Source organism: Vicugna pacos, unplaced genomic scaffold (genome assembly GCF_048564905.1).
Source record: "Vicugna pacos unplaced genomic scaffold, VicPac4 scaffold_19, whole genome shotgun sequence".
In the NCBI taxonomy this organism is placed as follows: Eukaryota; Metazoa; Chordata; class Mammalia; order Artiodactyla; family Camelidae; genus Vicugna; species Vicugna pacos.
In genome coordinates this window covers 25075584-25085807 of record NW_027328740.1, presented here as the reverse complement: position 1 = coordinate 25085807, position 10224 = coordinate 25075584, and the positions used below count along the sequence as shown (strand labels likewise).

The window sequence follows — 10224 nt, the reverse complement described above, 5'->3', positions numbered from 1 at the left end:
GTCAGGTGGGAAGGAGAATGACTGGATTTAAACTTTGTTTCTTGAGTAAGCTAAATATATAACATCATGTCAAGTTACTTTGTTGTTTATATTCCATGTGCTGTCACCGAATAACTACTGAATTGTGGGGACAAAAATGCCTGGGTTTTAGAATTGACCCTGCCCCTAACCTGTCAGGGTCCAAGTTCCTCCGGGTGTCCAAAGAGGGGGCTGGACCATCAGGTGTCCCTCCACTGCAGCAGTTTGGGCACTTGGGTGGACTAGATTTTTGCTGTGGAACACTGGCCCGGTTGTAGAACATTAAGCATCTGCAAGGCTCTCACCAGGTACCCACGGTGGTCCCAGGACTGTGACATCCAAGCGTTCCTTTCCACCCACGTTTGCAAATGACCCTCAAGGGGTTAATATTAATCCTGGGTGAGAATTATGAAAAATTATATGGTACCTCCATCCCTCCTGGCAAGTGAGGGCCCCTTATTTACAAATGACCATGAAGTGTTAGCACCAAATTTTATCAACAGAACATGTGAACATTTTGTGACAGTGACGCTCACCTGTTTGCTTCTGATTCCCAGTGCCACTTCAGCCTCCGTCAGAGGACCTCAGCTGCCCCAGTGATCAGGGCCTTCTGTACAGGGAATGGGCTCCTCCTCGAAGCACAGACAAGCAGCAGCCCTTAGGTCTCATCAGGTGAGCTGTTGTGGAGAGCACCCCAGTGGGAAGGGCTCAGGGTTGTCCTCATGGCATCTGAGTGTGACAGCCCTCCAAGAGTGTTACCAACCAGGAAGCTCACAGGAGCTCTGAGCTTCATTGCCCCAAGTTTTTACTGCAGGCTTTATTACAAAGCCATGATTTATTGGGTCACTACCGACATGGCTAACCCAAACCCTAACTGTAAGTCAAACCTTTCCTTAGCCCTAAATTTTGAGCCCCTTCCTCTCCTGGTGGCCACTCACTTGTCACAAAGCTCAAAGCCCCACTCCTCTAACCACATGGTTGGTGTCTCTGGCTGGCCAGTCCCCATCCTGAGTCATCTCATGAACACAAGCCATCCAAGGTTCCACCATGAATAGCAAAGACACTCTTATCTTGGGAAATTTCGATGCTTTAGCGGTTGCTGCCTAGGAACTGGGAACAAAGACTTACCAAATTCTTCATTACATAGGAGTAAATGTTATATTTCATTTAAATTATAAAATAAGAGAGAAATTCTCACTGCTTTTCTGTATCTGCTGTTCGACACCGTTTCACTACACCACGTGATTGTAATGTCGTGCTCAGCATGTGTCTTCTCAGAGCACCAGCACTGGCTGCTCCCTGGGAGCTTATGCTGTTTGGGCAAGGCTGCTGGGGGGATACAGGCCAAGGACAACCGAGAAAACAAAAATAATCGGGCAAATAAGGAAACAATGTCAGATTGAAATGAAGAAATAACACAGTGTTGAGATGGGAGTCTTGGGGGGAAGTGAGTTAAGAAAGTTATCTTTGAGTAGGTTACATGTGAGCTGAGATGGTGAAAAGGAGGCTGGAATTTGAAGATCTGGGAAAAGTCACCCATGGAATAGAGGCAGCTTGTCTATTGGCCCTGAGGCACAAATGTGCTCAGCAGGTTTGAGGAGATACTGGAGCCAGCGCTGGTGAGAGTGATGAGACGCGAGGTTTAGAAGGGCATCAGGAGCACGGAAAGGAGTGTAGACTCTAAGCGCAGTGAGAAGCAGTCATGATAGCTTAAGCACTAAAGTAATTTTCTCTCACTCACATTTTGCAAAGATAATGTGGAGAATGTATAGCAGGGACTCAGGAAGCAGGGAGGCCAGGTAGGAAGCTCTTGGATTGGGCCAGATGAGAGATGGTGGGAGCCAGTGAGGAATGCGTTTGGGGAGTGGGGCTGACAGGATGCAGTTATGGGCTGGCTGTGGATGGTTAGGAGAAGAGGAGGGTCAAGGTAGCCCCAGGTCGGTCTGGAGCCAGGTGTCTGTTCTTTCTTTTCTCAGTGCCCCATGCAGTTGCCCATCTACTTGGGCAAACCTCTTAACCTTCAAAGTGAGGGTTTTAAAACACTGAAGTCTATTTGTTGTTTCACATTTTATGGAAAGATTCAAACATGTACAGAAATAGAGAGAACAGTACAGCCAGCCTGCCTGTATCAGTCACCCAGCTCCAGAATTATAAACTCAGAGTCACTGTTGTTGCATCTTTCATCTCCATCTCCTCCCCTCCCCCACTATGGGGTCATTTTGAAGACAATCCTACATAGCTTAACCTTTCATTAGTGAAATGACAATGTCTCTTTCAAATAAAATTGGAATATTCCTTTTTTTTAGGGTTACAAAATAATTCCCTGCTTGTCACAAAAATACACTTTTAAGTAGTTTTGGGGTTGAAATCAAGATCCAGACAAGATTCAGACATTGCAGCTAGCATATCTCTCAAGTGCGTTCTAATCTATAATTTTCCTGTTTCTCATTTTCCTTGAAATTGCTGAGGGGTTTCTCTATTTCCTGTTTGGCTGATTTCATTCTCCCCTATGGTGTTAGACTTGTTTCTCCATCCTATATATTGGCTTTAGCTAAGTGATTTAATCCTCCCCTAAAAGCTTGATCTGATTGAGGTTCAACTTTGTGCAAAAATAATTGTTATGTGAAGTTTTGTACTCCTGTCATAAGGTACATAATATTACATTCGACTCTCTTTTTTGTGATGACAGCAGCCAATAATGATTGTCACCCGGGATCATTATTTCATAAGGAATTTTATTTCATGTGGTCATACTCTAATTTCCTCCCTCAATTATCAGCAGGATCACAGTCATGAAGAGGTACTTTCTCCTTAACCCGGGTTATCCTTTAGAACACAGTTTTAAAGGAGGATATTTGTTAATATGTAAATATTTAAAATTGATAATTTTTTTTTCTTTTTAATTTTTTTTTCTAATGGAGGTACTGAAGATTGAATCTAGGACCTTAAGCATGCTGAGCACACACTCTGCCACTGAGTGTACCCAATCCCCCTTGAGATTCATATTTATATGATATCTTCCTTCTGTTATTTTTGTTTTATGTTTTACAGAATTTGAAGGCAGGGCAATGGGTTTGACCACTCTTTAATCATTCTTTATGGGCTTTTGGGGTTTGTGTGTGTGTTTGTGTTTGTAAAGAAAACAATTTTCCTACTATTTTAAGTATGTATTGCTAAGGCAATTATGTTGATCTTTTCCCTGATCCTGGTCCATGTATTCCCATGTTACTTCCCACTAGTGGCCCCATGAGCTCTGTGACAAGACTAGCATGTCGTTAATCCATGTGGAAGGAGATCTGAAGAGATTTATTCAAGGAGATGAAATTTGTAGACAATGTATTGGAAAGTATTGTGAAAGTTGTTCGTTAAGAGAAGGTCTGAGGTTGAATTATTAAGTGCACAGAAATCTAAGCTATGAAAAACCAAGACAATTATTAACTCCAGGAAAACGAAGTAGGGAAGAAAAGGTAAGACTAGCACAAATTGCTACAGCTTTGAATAGTCTGTACAGAGTAATAATAATGTAAATCAAGGATACTGAGCTGATGAAAATTATAATGTAATTGTATCAAAAGGTTGGAAGAATGAAGGTTTGGGTGTGTAGATGAGATGGGGTTTGAAAGAGAGCTGAATCCTCATTTTCCAAAATAGAAAGTTAAATAGGCGATACATAAAGCTGAAAAAGTCAGTAGGCTGTGTTACAAGGATATTAGTCAGAGAAAGGGAGTAAGTATTCCAAGAGTCAGCAGTAGGAGCTGAACGTGGTTGTTTCTGGCCAGGAAATGGGGCGGTTGATGGGAACTGCTCCTTTTTACAATCGGTGTTCGAGAACTGTTTGACTCTTTATTAAATGCATGGCATTAATTTGATAAAAAGAAATCAAAGCTGAATTTTGAAAAAAAAATTGGGGTGCTTTTGACAGAGAGTGATAACAATCAGGCAAAACTACATTTGAAGGGATCCTCATTATTCCTTGCCTTTCAGCAAGGACTAGGAGGCAGATATCTGTTTAAGGTTCAAAAATTCTGTCTGACCTTCCTGCCGACTTGTAACCTTTGGAAGTAATGAACTCCCCGTCACTGTAAATATCCAGGCAGAGGCTGCCTGACCAGCTCTCTAACTGTAGCAGGGTGTGTTTACCATTGGGCAGTTAGAGCAGGCAACTTCTAACATTCTTTCAGTTTTGAATTTGGCATTTTCAGGATGGATAGTTGATAAGAATGTATTACAAAAAGCTTAACAAGAAAGAGTCCAAGACATCTCAAACCCATTGCCAGGGTTTTCTCTGCCAGACACCATCCTGAGCCTGCCACCCGTGAGCCAGGCCACAAAGCCCAGTCACATGAGAATGAACACACTTTTTCGCTCCTATCTGATTTGGCATCGGGCTCAGCCCTTTTCCCCATGGAATGGTCCATGCCCAGGGCTCTGACTATGGAGCTGGTCTCACAGCAGCCCTGTGAGTGCTGGTCCAGCCTCCGGGGTTCCTGCGTGAAGTTTTCCAGGATTCCAGGCTATTCTCGGAGCTGAGTCCCCCTTAGGCTAAGCCCACGGAACTCATCTCAGCTCCAGACTGAGCCGGAAGCCTCAGAGAGAACTCAGAGCTGAGGAAATCCACAGGTTTTACCCAGCACTGCCGAGTCATCAGTGAGCCAGTTGAGGGAAGGTTCAGCAACAGCAAGACACACCTGAGCCGCCGTCTCATTGTTCCGCCTCATCCCTAAACTCTCTGTGTCTGCCTGTCTGTGTCGGTCTCCCTTTTAGGATCAGCCTGGCACCACTTAATGCCCTGCCTCCTTTCTTCTAATCTTGCCTCCCTGGCCTGTTCCATCTACTCCAGGTTAACTGAGAAGAGGTTTTAAAACCTAGGAACAACAGACGTGCTAGATACAAAGAATACAGGGCAGTGCCTTCCTCAGTCACATCCCTCCTGCCCTCTCCCATTCCCACAATGAGTTTTATAAATATTTTGTCAGACAGACATTGCACTCCCAGTTGTTATCATTATCAGCCATTTCCTTATTATCTGTGGTTTACGATGTATTTGCTCCAGGGACATTCCCGAGATAAGGCAGGAGCAGATGACTGAGCCACTTGTTGATGTCCACTTGTGTCAAGCCTGTTAAGAATGATTTTTGGGGGGATTTGTTCAATGTGCCAGACTGTCCAGTGAGTGGTGATGATCCCCTGCATCTGCTCTGGAGTCAGCCTCGTCCTCTCCTTTGCTCTGTTCTCATTTATCTCTCTTCAGCAGGTGAGCCAGTGATCTGTACTTCTATGATACATAAAACACTTCTTATTTCACGGTAGAATTTGGGGGCTGCTATGAAAACGCATATGTTTTAAGAGTGAATTGAGTCGGAGGATTAAACTTAAAGCCCCCTTGATTTAGAATCAGAAATTAATATGATGGAGGGAGGGTATAGCTCAGTGGTAGAGTGCATGTCTAGCATGCATGAAGTCCTGGGTTCAATCCCCAATGCCTCCATTTAAAAACAAATAAATAAACCTAGTTATGCCCCCCAAAAAAGAAAAAAATAAATTACCATGAGGATGAAGCTACAGAGTGATTATTTGTGTCTTCTGAAACTTCCTTCTGTCTTTCTGCAGGAAATTCTAAGGAGAGAAGTTCAGAATCTACTTTGCTTGGCTGGGCTATTACACTCAGATGCTCCTCCTGGCAGCAGTCGTGGGGGTGACTTGCTTTCTGTGTGGATATTTTAATCAAAATAACTGTACCTGTGGGTAATTGTCTTTATTCCTTGTTACCGTTCTTACTTAACTTAGAATGACATTCTCCAGGAGCATCCATGTTGCTGCAAATGGCCCTAAATTGTCAGTTTTTATGGCCGAGTAGTATTCCATTGTATAAATATACCACTTCTTTAGCCAGTCATCTGCTGATGGACATTTAGGCTGTATCCATGTCTTGGCTACTGTAAATAGTGCTGCTATGAACATTGGGATGCAGGTGTCATCCTGAAGTAGGGTTCCTTCAGGATACATGCCCAGGAGCAGGATTCCTGGGTCATATGGCAAGTCTATTCCTAGACATTTGAGGGAACTCAATACTGTTTTCCACAGTGGCTGCACCACACTGCATTCCCACCAGAAGTGTAGGAGGTACCCCTTTCTCCACAGCCTCTCTAGCATTTGTCATTTGTGGATTTTTGAATGATGGCCATTATGACTGGTTTGAGGTGATACCTCATTGTAGTTTTGATTGGCATTTCTCTGATAATTAGTGACATTGAGCATTTTTTCATGTGCCCATTGATCATTTGTATGTCTTCCTTGGAGAATTGCTTGTTTAGGTCTTCTGCCCATTTTTGGTTTAGGTTATTTGGTTGTTTCTTATTAAGTCATTTGAGCTGCTTATATATTCTGGAGATCAAGCCTTTGTCAGTTTCATTTGCAAAAATATTCTCCCATTCTGTAGGTTGTCTTTTTTTTTACATATGGTGTCCTTTGCTGTGCAGAATCTTGTAAGTTTCTTTAGGTCCCATTTGTTTATTCTTGCTTTTATTTCTATTGCTTGGGTAGACTGCCCTAAGGGAACATTTCTGAGATGTATGTCAGATATTTTGCCTGTATTTTCTTCTAGGAGGTTTATTGTATCTTGTCTTATGTTTATCTTGCTGAAGAGACTGTCTTTATTCCATTGTATATTCTTGCCTCCTTTGTCGAAGATTAGTTGACCAAAAGTTTCTGGGTTCATTTCTGGGCTCTCTATTCTGTTCCATTGGTCTATATGTATGTTTTTGTACCAATACCATGCTGTCTTGATGACTGTAACTCTATAGTATTGTCTGAAGTCTGGGAGAGTTATTCCTCCAGGCTCTTTCTTTTTTTTCTTCAGTAATACCCTGGAATTTCTATGTCTTTGATGGTTCCATATAAATTTTATTGTGATTTGTTCTAGTTCTATGAAATATGTCTTGGGTAATTTTACAGGGATTGCATTAAATCTGTATATTGCCCTGGGCAGTGTGACCATTTTAACAATATTGATTCTTGCAATCCAAGAGCTTGGGATACCTTTCCATTTTTTAAAGTCTTCTTCAATTACCTTCGCCAATGGTTTATAGTTTTCTGTGTAAAATTCTCTCACCTCTGTGGTTAGATTTATTCCTAGAAATTTTATTACTTTGGGTGCTATTTTAAAGTGTTTTATTTCTTTACTTCCTTTCTCTGTTGATTCATCATTAGTGTAAAGAAATGCAACTGATTTTTGAACATTAATCTTGTAACCTGCTACCTTGCTAAATTCTTCGATCAGCTCTAGTAGTTTTGGTGTGGACCTTTTAGGGTTTTCTATATATAGTGTCATGTTATCTGCATGTAGTGACACTTTTACCTCTTCTTTTCCAATTTAGACCCCTTTTACTTCTCTTACTTGCCTGATTGCTATGGTCAGGACTTCCAAGTCTATGTTGAATAAGAGTGGTGATAGTGGCATCCTTGTCTTGTCCCAGAATTTAGTGAGAAGCTTTTGAGGTTTTCACCGTTCAGTGCTATGCTGGCTGTAGGTTTGTCATATATAGCTTTCATGATGTTGAGTTATGTTCCCTCAATACCCACTTTGGTGAGAATTTTTATCATAAATGGGTGTTGAATTTTATCAAAAGCTTTTATGCATCTATTGAGATGATCATGTGGTTTTAGTCCTTTCTCTTGTTGATGTGAAGTATTACATTGATTGATTTGCATATGTTGAACCACCCTTGTGTCCCTGAGATGAACCCCATTTGAGCATGTTGTATAATCTTTTTTATGTGCTGTAGAATTCTATTTGCTAGTATTTTGGTAAGGACTTTTTTTGCATCTGTGTTCATCAGTGATATTGTTCTGTAATTCTCTTTTTTGGTGGTGTCTTTGCCTGGTTTTGGTATCAGGGTGATTGTGGCTTCATAGAATGAGTTTGGGAATATTCCTTCTTTTCAATCTTCTGGAAGAGTTTGAGAAGGCCTGGTATGAGTACTTCTTTGTATGTGTGGTAGAATTCCCTGGTGAAGCTGTCCAGTTCTGGATTTTATTTGTAGGGATTTTTTTTATTGTTAATTCGATTTCATTCCTAGTGGTCATTTTGTTCAAGTGGTCAGTTTCTTCTTGATTCAGTTTTAGTGGACTGTATGTTTCCAGAAACGTGTCCATCTCCTCTAGGTTATCCCTTTTTTTATGTAGTTTTTCATGATATTCTCATATGATAGTCTATATTTCTATGTTATTTGTTGTAATTTCTCCATTTTCCTCTCTTATTTTGCAAATTTGTGCTCTCTCTTTTTTCTTCTTTGTGAGTTTGGCCAGAGGTTCTCGATTTTATTTACTCTTTCAAAAAATTGCTTTTGGTTTGATTGATTATTTTCTCTATTTCTTTAATCTCTATTTTATTTATTTCCTCCCAGATCTTAATTATTTCCTTCCTTCTGCTGACTTTTTGGGTGTTTTTACTCTTCAGTATCTAGTTCTTTTAACTGGTGGGTTAGATTGTTTTTTTGAAATTGTTCTTCATTTTTGAGGAAGGCCTGTATCGCCCTAAACTTTCCTCTTAGCACTGCTTTTGCTTTGTCCCATAAGTTTTTTGTGGTTGTTTTCATTTTCATTTGTCTCAATGTATTCCTTAATTTCAACTTTGATTTCATCATTGACCCATTTTTTTTTTAATAGCATGTTGTTTAATCTCTATGCTTTCCTTTTTTTTATGCTTTGTTTCTCTGAAGAGATTTCTAGTTTCAATGGCATTGTGGTCAGTAAGGATACTTGAGATAATTTCTATCTTCTTAAAATTTTTGAGGCTTCTTTTGTGACCAAGTACATGATGAATCCTAGAAAATGTCCCACGCACACTTGAAAAGAATGTATATCCTATTCTGGGGGGTTGTAATGCTCTGAAAATATCCACTAAATCTAATTTTTCTATTGTATCATTTAATTTCTCTGTTGCCTTATTTATTTTTTGTGTGGAAGATCTGTCTAGTGATGTTAATGTGGTGTTAAAACTTCTGACAATGATTGTATTCCCATCAATTTCCCCGTTTATCTCTGTTAGTAGTTGTTTTATGTACTTAGGTGCTCATGTTGGATGCATATATATTAATGATTGTAATATCCTCATCTTGTATTGCTCCTTTAATCATTATAAAGTGCCTTTATTTATCTTTCTTTATGGCCCTTGTTTTAAAGTCTATTTTGTCTGAAATCAGAACTGCTATACCTGCTTTTTTGGAGTTTCCATTTGCATGGAATATCCTTTTCCGTCCATTCACTCTCAATCTATATGTGTCCTTCTCCCTAAAATGTGTCTCTTGTATGCAGTTTATTGAAGTTTTTTGCTTTATTATCCAGTCTGCCACTCTGTCTTTTGACTGGAGCATTTAGTCCATTATCATTTAGAGTAATTAATGATAAATGAGTGTTTATTGCTATTTGAACTTTTATTTGCAGTTGATTTCATATTTCTTCTTTGTTCCTTTCTTCTTCCTTTTGTGGTATGGTAATTTTCCTTTCTGTTATCTTGGATTGTATTTAGTTTTTGTTACTCACTTGTAAGTTTTTGGCTTGTGGTTGCACTTTTTTGTAAGCCTGTTAAGCAATTACTGTAACTTTGTGTACTAAACAGATAGTAAAGCAATCTCTAACCCATCCTACCTAGAACGAAAAATTTAAGAAAAAAGAAGAAAGAAAAAATACTCTATATTTTCTTGCTTCCCTCTCCCACTCAATGATTTAGATGTCTTCTTTTACAATTTCATGTTCATTCTATTTGTAATTCATGGTAGTTATCACCTTTCCAGTTATGAGCTCTCATTTCTGTATCATCCTGCTTCTTTTTTATTTAGAGTGTACCTTACAATATTTCTTTTAGCATGGGTTTAGTGTTGCTAAAGTCTTTTAGTTTTTCTTCTCTGTGAAATTCATTACCTCTCCCTCTGTTCTAAAGGATAGCCTTGCTGCAGAAAGTATCCTAGGCTGCATCTGTTTTTTCATTCAGGACTTTGTATATATCTTTCCACTCCCTTCTGGCCTACAGTGTTTCTGTAGAGAAATCAGCTGAGAGCCATCTCTTGTAACTCACTCTTTGTTTTTCTCTTGCTGCCTTTAGGATCATTTCTTTATCCTTCAGTCTGGCCATCTTGATTTTGTTATGTCTTGGTGTGTGTCTCTTTAGGCTTTTCCTGTTTGGGAACCTCTGAGCCTCCTGTACTT

General features: G+C 39.9%; 1 long non-coding RNA gene across 2 annotated transcripts in view; it reads left to right on the top strand.

Annotated features, from left to right (window-relative positions):
- Positions 1 to 575: 575 nt before the first annotated feature.
- LOC140693349 (uncharacterized) overlaps positions 576 to 10224 on the top strand; it is a 47812-nt gene continuing 38163 nt past the window's right edge. The window contains exon 1 of one of the 2 annotated variants that reach the window (XR_012069105.1): positions 576 to 690. This is a non-coding gene — a long non-coding RNA (uncharacterized lncRNA). Of the gene's footprint in view, positions 691 to 5645; positions 5764 to 10224 lie in introns of those variants that run through there. The other variant, XR_012069104.1, reaches the window with a different exon arrangement.